The sequence below is a fragment of the Theropithecus gelada genome, chromosome 11 (genome assembly GCF_003255815.1).
Source record: "Theropithecus gelada isolate Dixy chromosome 11, Tgel_1.0, whole genome shotgun sequence".
Taxonomy (NCBI): domain Eukaryota; kingdom Metazoa; phylum Chordata; class Mammalia; order Primates; family Cercopithecidae; genus Theropithecus; species Theropithecus gelada.
Genome location: NC_037679.1, coordinates 96,439,254 through 96,452,595, shown reverse-complemented (window position 1 = coordinate 96,452,595; position 13,342 = coordinate 96,439,254).

The window sequence follows — 13,342 nt, the reverse complement described above, 5'->3', positions numbered from 1 at the left end:
AACAACAACAAAAAACCCAAAAAACCCTCCCTTGAAAACTGTAAAACTATAGCTACAATAATTTGTTAGTGGATACGTGGTATAAAAAGATGAAAATTGGTATCAACAACAAAATGCGGCTGGGTGTGATGGCTCATGCCTGTAATCCTAGCACTTTGGGAGGCTGAGGCGGGAGTATTGCTTGAGACCAGGAGTTCAAGACCAACCTGGCCAACATAGTAAGACCCTGTCTCTAAGAAAAAACAAAAATTATAGATGGGATGGAAATTTAAAGTGCAGAGTTTTTGTATGTGATTTAAATTATCAGCTTAAAATAGACTGTTAAAAAGTGTTATGTAAACCTCATGGTAATCACAAAGCAAAAACCTACAGTAGATACACCAAAGATAAAGAGAACAAAGTACTGTAGAAAATCATCAAATAACAAAGGAAGAGAGCAAGAGAGGAAGAAAGGAACAAAGGGCCCACAAAACAAAAAACAATTTTAAAAATGGCAGTAGTGAATCCTTACCTATTAATGATTGTTTTGAATGCAAAATGGATTACATTCTCCAATCAAAGGACAGAGTGGCTAAATGAATTAAATAAACAAGACTCAACTGTATTCTGCCTACAAGAGCCTCACTTCACCTTTAAGGAAACATACAGACTGAAAGTGAGGCATGGAGAAAGATACTTCATGCAAATGGACACCAGAAGAGAACAGGGGTAGATATATTACTATATAGTCCCTCCTTATCTGAGGTTTTGTTTTCTGTGCTTTCAGTTACCTGTAGTCAACCATGCTTTGAAAATACTAAGCGGAAAATTTCAAAAATTATTCATAGGTTTAAAAGTGGCACACTGTTCTGAGTAGTGTGATGAAATCTCACACCATCCTACTTTGCCCTGCCCTGGATGTGAATCATCCTTTTGTCCAATGTATCCATGCTTTATATATTACCTACCTATATGACACTTAGTAGTCCTCTCGGTTATCTGATTGTTGTGGTAATGCAATGCTTGTACAAGTTCAGTTAACCCTTGTTTTACTTAATAGTGGCCCCAAAGCACAAGAGTAGTGACTCTGGCATATTGTTATATTTATTCTGTTTTATTATTACTTATTGTTAATCTCTTGCTGTGCCTAATTTATAAACTAAACTTTATCATAGGTGTGTATATATAGGAGAAAACATAATGTATATAGGGTTCAGTACTATCTGTGGTTTCAGGCATCCATGGGGGATCTTGGAATGTGTTCCCTGAGGATAAGGGGGAAATACTGGATGTATTTCAGACGAAATAGACTTTTAAGTCAAAAGCTATAACAAGAGTGAGAGACGGTCATTACATAAATGTCGAAGAGGTAAATTTTTTTTTTGAGACAGAATTGCCCTCTGTCACCCAGGCTGGAGTGCAGTGGTATGATCTCAGTTCACTGCAACCTCTGCCTCCTGGGTTCAAGTGATTCTTCTGCCTCAGCCTCCTGAAGCTGGGACTACAGCCACGTACCACCATGCCTGGCTAATTTTTGTATTTTTAGCAGAGATGGGGTTTTGCCATGTTGGCCAGGCTGGTCTTGAACTCCTGACCTCAAGTGATCCACCCACCTCGGCCTCCCAAAGTACTGGGATTACAGGTGTGAGCCATTGCGCCTGGCCCAAAGAGGTAAATTCATCAAGATGATATAACAATTATATGTGCATTTAAGATTGGAGCATCAAAATATATAAAGCAAATAACAGATTTTTTAAAAAAGAGAAAGTAAGTTTATTAAGAAAGTAAAGGAACAAAAGAATGGCAGAACAGCCCTCTTAACATTTTAGTAAGGTCAGTTCATTACCTTCAATGTTTTCTAGATGAGATACACCAGTTGTGACAAATGCTTGGTCTTAACATTGAATTGCAGGTCACCTCAGAATAAACTAAATTCTATTTTCCTTTTTTCATTCCAGTGCATTTTCCCCATTTTTCCTCTGTATTGAGGATGGCAAACAGCTACTTTATGCCTTGCAAATAAATTGGTTTCTGCAGTCATCATTACAAATCAAGCCAATTGGGTGCTGCTGTGCATATCAAAGCCTACAGCTTCTCCACGAATCCTAATACAGGCCAGTTGATTCTCTTCAAGAAACAATCAAACCATCCCTGCCTTCTCCACCATATCTTTGATGTTTCCCTGCACCTTTTCTTTCTTTTTTAAAAAACTTCTATTTTAGATTCAGATGTACATATGCAGGTTTATTATATAGGTAAATTGCGTGTCATGGGAGTTGGATATACAGATTATTTTGTCACCTAGGTAATAAGCATAGTACTTGATAGGTAGTTTTTCTTTTTTTTTTTTTTTGAGATGGAGTCTCGCGCTGTGTCACCCAGGCTGGAGTGCAGTGGTGCGATCTCGGCTCACTGCAAGCTCCGCCTCCCAGGTTCACGCCATTCTCCTGCCTCAGCCTCCGAGTAGCTGGGACTACAGGCGCCCGCCACCACGCCCGGCTAGTTTTTTGTATTTTTAGTAGAGACGGGGTTTCACCATGTTAGCCAGGATGGTCTCGATCTCCTGACCTCGTGATCCACCCGCCTCGGCCTCCCAAAGTGCTGGGATTACAGGCTTGAGCCACCGCGCCCGGCCGATAGGTAGTTTTTCGATCTTCTCCCTCCTCCTCCCTCCCCACTCAGGGACCCAATGTCTGTTGTTCCCTTCTTTGTGTCCGTATGTACTCAATGTTTAGATCTCATTCATAAGTGAGAACATGTGGTATTTGGTTTGCTATTCCTGCATTAGTTCACTTAGGTTTATGGCCTCCAGCTCTATCTATGTTGCTGCCAAGGACATGTTCTTTTTCTTTTTTCATGGGAGCATAGTATTCCATAGTGATTATATACCACATTTTCTTTATCCAGTCTACCATTGATGGGCATTTAGGTTGATTTCATGACTTTGCTATTGTGAATAGTGCTGCAGTGAACATATGTATGTGGCATGCATGTGTCTTCATGGTAGAATGATTTATATTCCTTTCGGTATACACCCAACAATGGGATTACTGGGTTGAATGGTAGTTCTAAGTTCTTTGAGAAATCACCACACTACTTTCTACAATGGCTGAACTAATTTATGTTCCCACCAGCAGCGTATAAGTGTTCCCTTTTCCCCACAGCCTCATCAACAGCTGTTATTTTGAGTTTTTCATAATAGCCATTCTGACTGGTGTGAGATGGTATCTTATTGTGGTTTTGATTTGTGTTTCTCTAATGATTAGTGACATTGAGCAATTTTTCACATGCTTTTTGGCCACATGTCTTCTTTTGAAAAGTGTCTGTTCTTGTCTTTTGCCAACTTTTTAATGGGGTTATTTGTTTTTCGCTTGTTAATTTGCTTAAGTTCTTATAGATTCTGGATATTAGATCTTCATCAGATGCATAGTTTACAAATATATTCTCCCATTCTGTTGGTTGTCTGTTTACTCTTGAATAGTTCATTTTGCTGTGCAGAAGCTCTTTAGTTTAATTTGGTTTCATTTGTCAATTTTTGTTTTTGTTGTAATCGGTTTTGGCATATTCTTTACGAAATCTTTGCCCATTCCTATGTACAGAATGATATTTCCTAGGTTATCTTTCAGGGTTTTTATAGTTTTATGTTTTACATTTAAGTCTTTAATCCCTCTTGAGTTGATTTTTGTATGCGGCATAAGGAAGGGGTCCAGTTTCAATCTTCTGTATATGGCCAGCCAATTATCCCAGCACCATTTATTGAAAAGGGAATCCTTTCCCCATTGCTTGTTTTTTGTCAACTTTGTCAAAGATAAGATGGTTGTAGGTGTGCAGCTTTATTTCTGGACTCTCTATTCTGTTACACTGGTTTTTGCATCTGTTTTTGTACCAGTACCATGCTGTTTTGGTTACTGTAGCCTTGTAGTACGGTTTGAAGTCAGGCAACACAATGCCCCCAGCTTTGTTCTTTTTGCTTAGGATTGCCTTGGCTATTTGAACTCTTTTTTGGTTTCATAAGAATTTTAGAATAGTTTTAAAAAAATTCTGTGAAGAATGTCCTTGGTAGTTTGATAGGAATAGCATCAAATCTGTAAATTGCTTTGGGCAGTATGGCCATTTTAACAATATTGATTCTTCCTATCCATGAGCACGGAATATTTTTCCATTTGCTTGTGTCGTCTCTGGTTTCTTTGAACAGTGTTTTGTAATACTCGTTGTAGAGATCTTTTACCTCCCTGGTTAGCTATATTCTTAGGTATTTTATTTTATTATTATTATTTTTTGTGGCTATTTTGAATGGAATTACATTTTGGATTTGCCTCTCAGCTTGGACGTTGGATTTTTGTACACTGATTTTCTCTCTTGAAACTTTGCTGAAGTTGTTTATCAGATCTAGGAGCTTTTGGGCAGAGACTATGGGTTTTCTAGGTATAGAATCATCTCTTCTGCAAACAGATGATTTGATTTCCTCTCTTACTATTTGGATACCTTTTATTTCTTTTTCTTGCCTGATTGTCCTGCCTAGGACTTCCAGTACTATGTTGCGTAGAAATGGTGAGAGTAGGTATCCGTGTCTTGTTCCAGTTCTCAAGGAGAATGCTTCCAGCTTTTGCCCATTCAGTATAATGTTGGCTGTGGGTCTGTCATAGACAGCTCTTATTATTTTGTGGTATATTCCTTCAATGCCTAGTGTGTTGAGGGTTTTTGACATGAAGAAATGTTGAATTTTATCAAAAGCCTTTTTTGCATCTATTTAGATGATTGTGTGGCTTTTGTTTTTAGTTTTCTTTATATGGTGAATTATATTTATGGATTTGTGTATGTTGAACCAACCTTGCATCTCAGAGACAAAGCCTACTTGATAATGGTGGATTAACTTTTTGATATACTACTGGATTTGGTTTGCTTGTATTTTGTTGATGATTTTTGCATCTGTGCCCGTCAAGGATATTGACCCAGTTTCCTTTTTTTTTATTCTGTCTCTGCCAGGTTTTGGAATCAGGATGATACTGGCTTCATAGAATGAGTTAGCAATGAGTCCTTCCTCCTCAACTTTTTAGAACAGTTTCAGTAGGAATAGTTCAGCAGGAACCTCTTCTTTATACATCTGGTAGAATTTGTCTGTGAATCCACCTGGTCCTGGGCCTTTTCTGGTTGGTAGGCTTTTTATTGCTGATTCAGTTTCAGAACTTGTTATTGATCTGTTCAGGGATTCCATTTCTTCCTGGGTCAATCTTGGGAGGCTGCATGTTTCCAATAATTTATCCGTTTCTAGTTTTTTTAGGTTTTCTAGTTTGTGTGCATAGAGGTGTTCATAACAGTCTCTGAGGGTTTTTTGTATTTCTGTGGGGCCAATGGTAATGCCCCTTTTGTCATTCTGATTGTATTTACATGGATCTTCTGCTTTTTTCCCCTCCCTTTATTAGTCTAGCTAGTGGTCTATTAATCTTATTTGTTCTTTTAAAAAACAAATTGCGGGATTTCTTGATCTTGTGTATGGCTCTTTGCTTCTCAGTTTCTTCAGTTCAGCTCTGGTTTTGGTTATTTCTTGATTTCTGTTAGCTTTGAGGTTGGTTTGCTCTTGTTTCTCTAGTTCCTCTAAGAGTGGTGTTAGGTTGTTCATTTGAGATCTTCCTAACTTTTTGATGTGGGCATTTAGCACTATAAATTTCCCTCTTAACAACTGCTTTAGCTGTGTCCCAGAGATTATGGTATATTATATACTTCTCATTAATTTCAAAGAATTTCTTGATTTCCACTTTAATTTTATTGTTTACCCAAAAGTCACTCAGGAGCAGGTTGTTTAATTTCTGTGCAATTATGGTTTTGAGTAAAGAAAATCTTATTTTTGTGCTTGAGAGCCAGTCAATATGAGAGAGCCAAGTAAGTAGTAATGAAGACAGATTTTACTTTGGTACATAGACTTTTTGACCTGGGGAAGGAACACCAGGTATCATGTAGTAGAGTTGCTGATACATTTGGTAGTTTACTGTCTCATTTTAATTATAAGTGGCTAAAATTGCATTGCACTTTGCTCAAGTTTTAGTTTTTTTTAGCCTTTTCAAAAACCATTTTTAAAATTGCTTCTCAATTGTACATGAAGGAAATACGTATGTGACTATAGGACTAATGTTCGGGAGTTCTCCATCAATCACATATTCTCCATCAGTCACATATTCAAAGGAAGGAAAGAGGGAGAATTTTATTTACTTGTGGTTCCTTAGCCTGGGTTTATACAGATGGTTTTCACAGCATTTTTATGGTTTGCATTTATTTCAAAATTTTGCTAGAACTGTCATCTCCAGTTTCCTTTTCAAAGACATACAATACAGGGTGGTATATTTTCAAAAAAGCTCTGGTATACTTAAATTACCTGCATCTGAGCCGGTAGTGAAATAATTGTCCATTGTGACTTCATGTTCTGCCTCATCAATCTAAGGATAACATCATCTCCTCAATGAAACAAAATAATGCGTTAAGACCCACTATGGATTTTTTGGCTTGCTTGTCAACATTTTCTTTCTTCCTATTATGTGTATTCTGCCAACGTACCTATTACTGGGAAAAAAAGTCATTGAAGCACTTAGTGTCAGTGCTGCATCTGGCTGCATATTAACATGGGACCACTAGAGGGCATGCTCCTCCTTAGCAACTGAAATAGTTGTAGGCATTTGCTCAGACTCCTGGTGGCAGGGGAAGCATTTGTTTTTTATTTTTTATTTTGTTTTTCAACAATCTAAGATGGGACGAGAACAGGGGAAGAATTTAAAAAGGAAGAAATGAAGACTGGATGGGACATTTAGTCTATGGAGTCTAAGCCTGTAACTGATCCAAAGTTTGTTGAGAATATAGGAAAATAGCTGTTTGGGCAGGCAGAAAATGAAGTAGCAAACGATCCATTCTTTATACCTTAATGTTTTAATAAATATTTGAATGGGGAATATACTTAATTTTAAGGACACCCCCCTCCTCCTAGCTCCACTCATAGTAGAGGATTAATGGGCAGTAAAGAGCTGTGGTCAGGAATGTGGATTTGGGAGAAAGCAGACTACTTTGCTACAAAATTTGTCTCTGCCACCTACTGGCTTTTTGACCTTGGAAAAATGAGTTAAACTTTGTTTGCCTCAGTTTCCTCATATACAAAATGAAAATAGTACCTATGGAATATTGTGACTGTAAAATAAATTGAAAAATTAAATTGCTTAGCTGGGCGTGGTGGCTCACTTCTGTAATCCCAGTGCTTTAGGAGCCTACGGTGGGAGAATCGCTTGAGCCCAGGATTTTGAGGTTACCGTGAGCTATGATGGTGTCACTGCACTCCAGCTTGGGGTGACAGAGTGAGATGCTGTTTCTAAAAAATAAATATTTAAAGTAATTAAAGTGCCTAGAACAGGGCCTGGAATATGGTAAGCTCCATTTAAATATTTGTTGCTGGTACTAGTACTGCTTCTAATTCTGGCTGTCCGGGTGTTTAATGGGATGGTGTAAGGGCAAAATCACAGGAGGTTTTTTTTTTTTTTTTTTTTTATTGTCTTAGAAGTGAGGTAGATGCCCAAGATTGGGGCAGGAAGTAGGAAGAGTCATCTAATAGAGGAGAAATCAGGAGTAAGGGATGATAGGGAGACACGCTTCTGAGACATGTTTCAGACGGATTCCATAGTAAGGATTTAAATTCTTATTCTCTTTGTAATCCTGCTCAACCCCCTTTTTAGCTTTTATACTATACACCTTTCCACATAAGTAAGAAACCCCAAACCAACTGTCTTCTTATCCTGTATTTTTTGAGCACTGATCATTTGCTAGGGACTAGCTGAGTGCTTTATAAAGATTGTCTCATTCAATCTTCACACAAACCCCTGGGATTCTTACTTCTGGGATTTCTTAATTCTTACCCTCTGGGGTGGGTAGTAGGGTTATCCGTATTTTGCAGATGAGGAAACAGAGGCACAGAGAGGTTAAAAAAGCTTTACTAATTTGTACCTAAAGTGACAACATGCTAGTGTCAAAGATAATAATTAATGAATTGATTGTGGCCTACCTCTGTACGTTCATTTTCTAAAAAGGAAACCACCATTTTCATATTAATATTCCAGCCAGACTGATCTAATTATATGCTGCACTATTTCATACTACAGTGCCTTTACACTCTCTGGTCTTTCTGCCTCGAATACTTTTTTTCCCAAGTTCCTGTTCATCCACTACAGAACCTTTCCTCATAAGCTCAGGCAGAAGCCACCTCTTCTTTCTCCTTTGTGCCACCACTGCACAGTGTATAACTAGGTCTTGTGCTTCTCCCATTGTATTGAAATTATTTATTTACATGCTTCTCTATTAGACATCAAGTTTTTAAATTAGGAATCATGTCCCTTCCTTCCCCCTATCCCCTAACTCCTAATATGGTGTTTGTCACATGATAAAGACATCATGATAAAGACATGATAAAGTATATAGAACAGTGTGGTTCAAGTGATCCTCCTGCCTCAGCCTCCCAAATAGCTGGGATTACAGGTGTGCACCACCACCTCCGGCTAATTTTTGTATTTTAGTGGAGACGGGATTTCACCATGTTGGCCAAGCTGGCCTTGAACTCCTGACCTCAGATGGTCCACCCGCCTTGGCCTCCCAAAGTGCTGGGATTATAGGTGTGAACCACAGCACCTGGCCTTCTAGACATTTTTTAAAGCATTCTCTGTGTGTATCTGCCTATGCAAAGATCCTTTAATAAATAAAATAAAAATGACACGTAAATTATTTATATTATTATTGTAAAAATTAATAATGTTGTGAAGTTCTTTCTTTGCCCATGCATTTGTATTTACTTATGTTTAGTTTATGTTTAGAACTATTCAGGTTCTCTAATGTATAATATATTTAACCACTGTCCTCATTGATAGTAACATTTCCCACATTTTTGACACTAAATTTTACACTGAACATCTTTTACATGTAAATATACTTAAATGAAAATTTAAAGGATAGATTCCCCAAAAATGGACTTGGTGGGTGAAATGTGATTAATTAAAAAAAAAATTTCAACTGCTTTTTTAGGCTCAGGGAGTCCATGTGCAGGTTAGTTATGTGACTGTGTGTATATATATATACACACACACACATATATGTACATATATGTGTGTATATACACACACACACACATATATATTGTTTTTTTTTTTTTGAGACAGAGCTTTGCCCTTGTTGCCCAGGCTGGAGTGCAATGGGGCAATCTCTGCTCACTGCAGCCTCCACCTCCCGGATTCACAGTTCTCCTGCCTCATCCTCCCGAGTAGCTGCGACTACAGGCGTGTGCCACCGCGCCCGGCTAATTTTGTATTTTTAGTAGAGATGGGGTTTCTCCATATTGGTCAGGCTGGTCTCAAACTCTTGACCTCAGGTGATCCACCCACCTCGGCCTCCCAAAGTTCTAGGATTACAGGCGTGAGCCACCACGTCTGGCCTATGTGGGTAATATTGCGAGATGCTGAAGTTTGGGATGTGACTGATCCCATCACTTAGGTAGTGAGCATAGTATCCAATAGTGTTTCAACCCTTGCCTCCCTTCCTTCCTCCCACAACATTTAAAATTTTGATAGATTTATTTCTATATTATCTTCTGCCTAATTCATATACTTAATATAAATTCTGAGGCTGTTTCTTTCTCTATTTTGTCAACACATTATTTAAAAAATATTTAATATATTGGGTGAAAAATATATTCATTTCTCTTACTATAGCGAGATTGTGCTCTTTTCATATATTTCTTTATTATCTTTTTTTTTTTTTTTTTTTTTTGAGACGGAGTCTTGCTGTGTGCCCCAGGCTGGAGTGCAGTGGCGCGATCTCGGCTCACTGCAAGCTCCGCCCCCACGGGTTCACGCCATTCTCCTGCCTCAGCCTCCCGAGTAGCTGGGACTACAGGCGCCCGCCACCTCGCCCGGCTAATTTTCTTGTATTTTTAGTAGAGACGGGGTTTCACCGTGTTAGCCAGAATGGTCTCGATCTCCTGACCTCGTGATCCGCCCGTCTCGGCCTCCCAAAGTGCTGGGATTACAGGCTTGAGCCACCGCGCCCGGCCGATTATCTTTTTTTCTTGTGTTGTCATGTGTTTAAGTTTTAGTTGTGAGTTTGTCTTTAGTGTGTTTTTCTTATGGGCAATCCTGTTCTACTGCAGTTGTGGAAGTATTTCTTTGGAGTGGTTTTGTATTTGCCTTTTCTAAGTCCTTAGGGTTATTATCAGATTGAGACCTAATTTTAAGTTAAATTCCTGGCTCAGACTCTCCTTTGTATCATAAGTCATGTAAGTTTGTACTCCAAAATTACCTATATTATAGATAATATAAGTTGGTACTCCAAACTTACGTACACAGAGGCCTGGAATATTCCCTTCCACTTTTTATTATGAATATTTTCAAACAGAAGTTGAATGAATAATACAAATAATACCCATATATCCATCATCCATATTTAACAATTGTTGACATTTTGACAAATCTCGCTTTCTGCTTAGGTGATTTGTTTTTGTTTTAGTGTTGAGTTGTACAGTCTTTAAATTCAGAAAATGTTCTAGGGAGAAATTAGTAATGTATTTGAAGTCTCCTGAAAGCTCTACCAAAAGCTCTGATGGCTTTTTGGTCCCCTAGCAGCAGCCATCTGTGGGTACAAAATCCAGATTCTCAGCCTCCTGCCTGTGCTCAGAATTAGCAAACCTCAGAATAAAGCAGTTGTAGCAATCTGCTCACTTTTCAGATTTCTCTCTTCTTGAATCTTATTGCCCTCTCACCCCCTACCCAGGTTCTTATTGCCTAACAGGAATGAGAGACTAGAAGAGTTAAATGGGGAAGAGGGAAAGCTAATACAAGGGTGTATTATTATTATTATTATTATTATTTTTTTTTTTTTAGACGGAGTCTCGCTCTGTCGCCCGGGCTGGAGTGCTGTGGCCGGATCTCAGTTCACGGCAAGCTCCGCCTCCCGGGTTGACGCCATTCTCCTGCCTCAGCCAGAGTAGTTGGGACTACAGGCACCCGCCACCTCGCCCGGCTAGTTTTTGTATTTTTCAGTAGAGACGGGGTTTCACCGTGTTAGCCAGGATGGTCTTGATCTCCTGACCTCGTGATCCGCCCGTCTCGACCTCCCAAAGTGCTGGGATTACAGGCTTGAGCCACCACGCCCGGCCAAGGGTGCATTATTAAGTTGGTTACTGTTTTGGACAATTGGGACTCAATTCTTCTGGAGCTCTGAGGAGCTGTGTAAAATGCACCTTAAAATTGTGTCCCCAAGTGATAAAAGAGGGGACAATTTATCCACTAGTTTCCTTCCGTCATTGGATCAGGGTTTCCTCATGGGGTGTTGGAACCCGCACAGTTTCAGGTTTGTTCTGTACGGGGCACATCTGTACTTGTAATGTCAGAGGAGCCCTGGGACAGAAAGCAAGAGATTCATGGTTGGCTGAGGCAAGGTGTTATCAGGTTGCACTTGCCCGAGGTTGGTTTCTGTAGCAAGAGCTGAAGTAAAAGGTGAAGATGTGATACCTACAAAAGAGGCGTCCATACAGTGCCCACATTGCCCTAACATTGCCTAGTACCCTTCAAGCTAATTTGTTGCTTTTTGACATACTTGCATTCATGTTTGAGCAATTCCTTTATTTCTGATGGAACAAAATATTGTAGACTCACCTTGTACTTTCCTATGAATTTTTCCTTTTTCACCTAAAGCCCAGGGAGAGGTATTACTTTCTAGTTTCCCTTTCACTTAATTTACAGTTTTGCAAAAATTCTGAATTATATAGAAGTCTCAATTCCAACTCCTTGCTTAGTGCTTGTCCAAGGTCTTGTTTCCTCATCTTTGTGTGTATTTAAATCCAAACCCTTAGCCATTACTGCAGCGAATGATTTTCTACTCCAATTAGATGACTCTCAGCTCGTGAAGGTTACCTCAAGTTGCATCTTTACCTGTTGTCCCATGTTGATATATTCTGATTCAGCAAGGACCCAATAGCATTTTTCAAGAATAGAGCGATTACTTGCTGAGAGGAAATGACTTGCTCTAAAATATCCTACTGGCCTCCTTTGAATTCTCCTACCAATCTCCAGGTTGGTTTGCTTTAGGCTCCAATCTACATGGATTTGCCAAAGAGGGTTCAAGTGCCACTAATTTGTTAGGGCTAAGTGCAGACTGTCTACCTGTGGCCTGAACCACCTGAACAGCCTTTTCAGTATGTCACCAAATCCTGGAGGGTTTTCAGTTTTCTAGCAAATATGTTTGAACACCCAAATGTGAAATATATTTGCCTTAAAAATTCAGAGAGGCCTATGAATCCTGCCTTTTAAAATGGCAAATTATTTGATATTTTGGAGGGGATATTTAAGTGCTCCAGACATCAATCAGAATCAACTGAAGGACTGGTTAAAACACCAATTTTTGGGCCCCATCCTCAAAATTATGGATTCGGTACATCTAAGGTGGAACCTAAGAATATGCATTTCTAACAAGTTCCCAGGTGATACTGTTGGTTTAGGACCACACTGAGAACCACTGCCTGATAGACCAAGACTTCAATGGCATGAGGCTTACCAAGGCATTTAGGGTTCCATATTGTCCTACTTTCCTTGTAGTATCTGTAGGGTATCATCAATGGAGTGAACCAGCAGGATATCCTGTAAAATGGTGAGATGTTTAAGTTTTCTGCAGGATAAATGGTAGGCCAGATTGAAAGAGTTATATAGATCTGAAGAGTTATATAGGCCTGAAGATGATGAAGGTATGTTTTTTCTGCCAGGAGAAAAGCAATTTGATTATGATTTCTAGCTTATTTATTAACTGGAAGAAATAATATCCACCAGATAGTATACATATATGTCATATAGATATATATTTAATTTTTTCTAGACAGTCTTGCTCTGTTGTCCAGGCTGGAGTGCAGTGACACGATCACAACTCACTGCAGCCTCCACTTCCTGGGCTCAAGTGATCCTCCCACCTCAGCCTCCTGAGGAGCTGGGACTATAGGTGTGTATCACCACGCCTGGCTAATTTTTAATATATATATATACTTTTTGAGACAGGATCTCACTCTGTCACCCAGACTGGAGTGCAGTGGTGTGATCTTGGCTCACTGCAACCTCTGCCTCCCAGGCTCAAGCGATTCTCCTGCCTCAGCCTCCTGAGTAGCTGGGATTACAGGCACGTGCCACTACTGCCTGGCTAATTTTTGTATTTTTAGTAGAGATAGGATTTCACTGTGTTGGCCAGGCTGGTCTTGAACTCCTGAACTCAAATGATCCATCTGCCTCGGCCTCCCAGAGTGCTAGGATTACAGGTGTGAGCCACCGCACCCGGCCTAATTTTTGTTTTTCATTTTTGTTGAGGT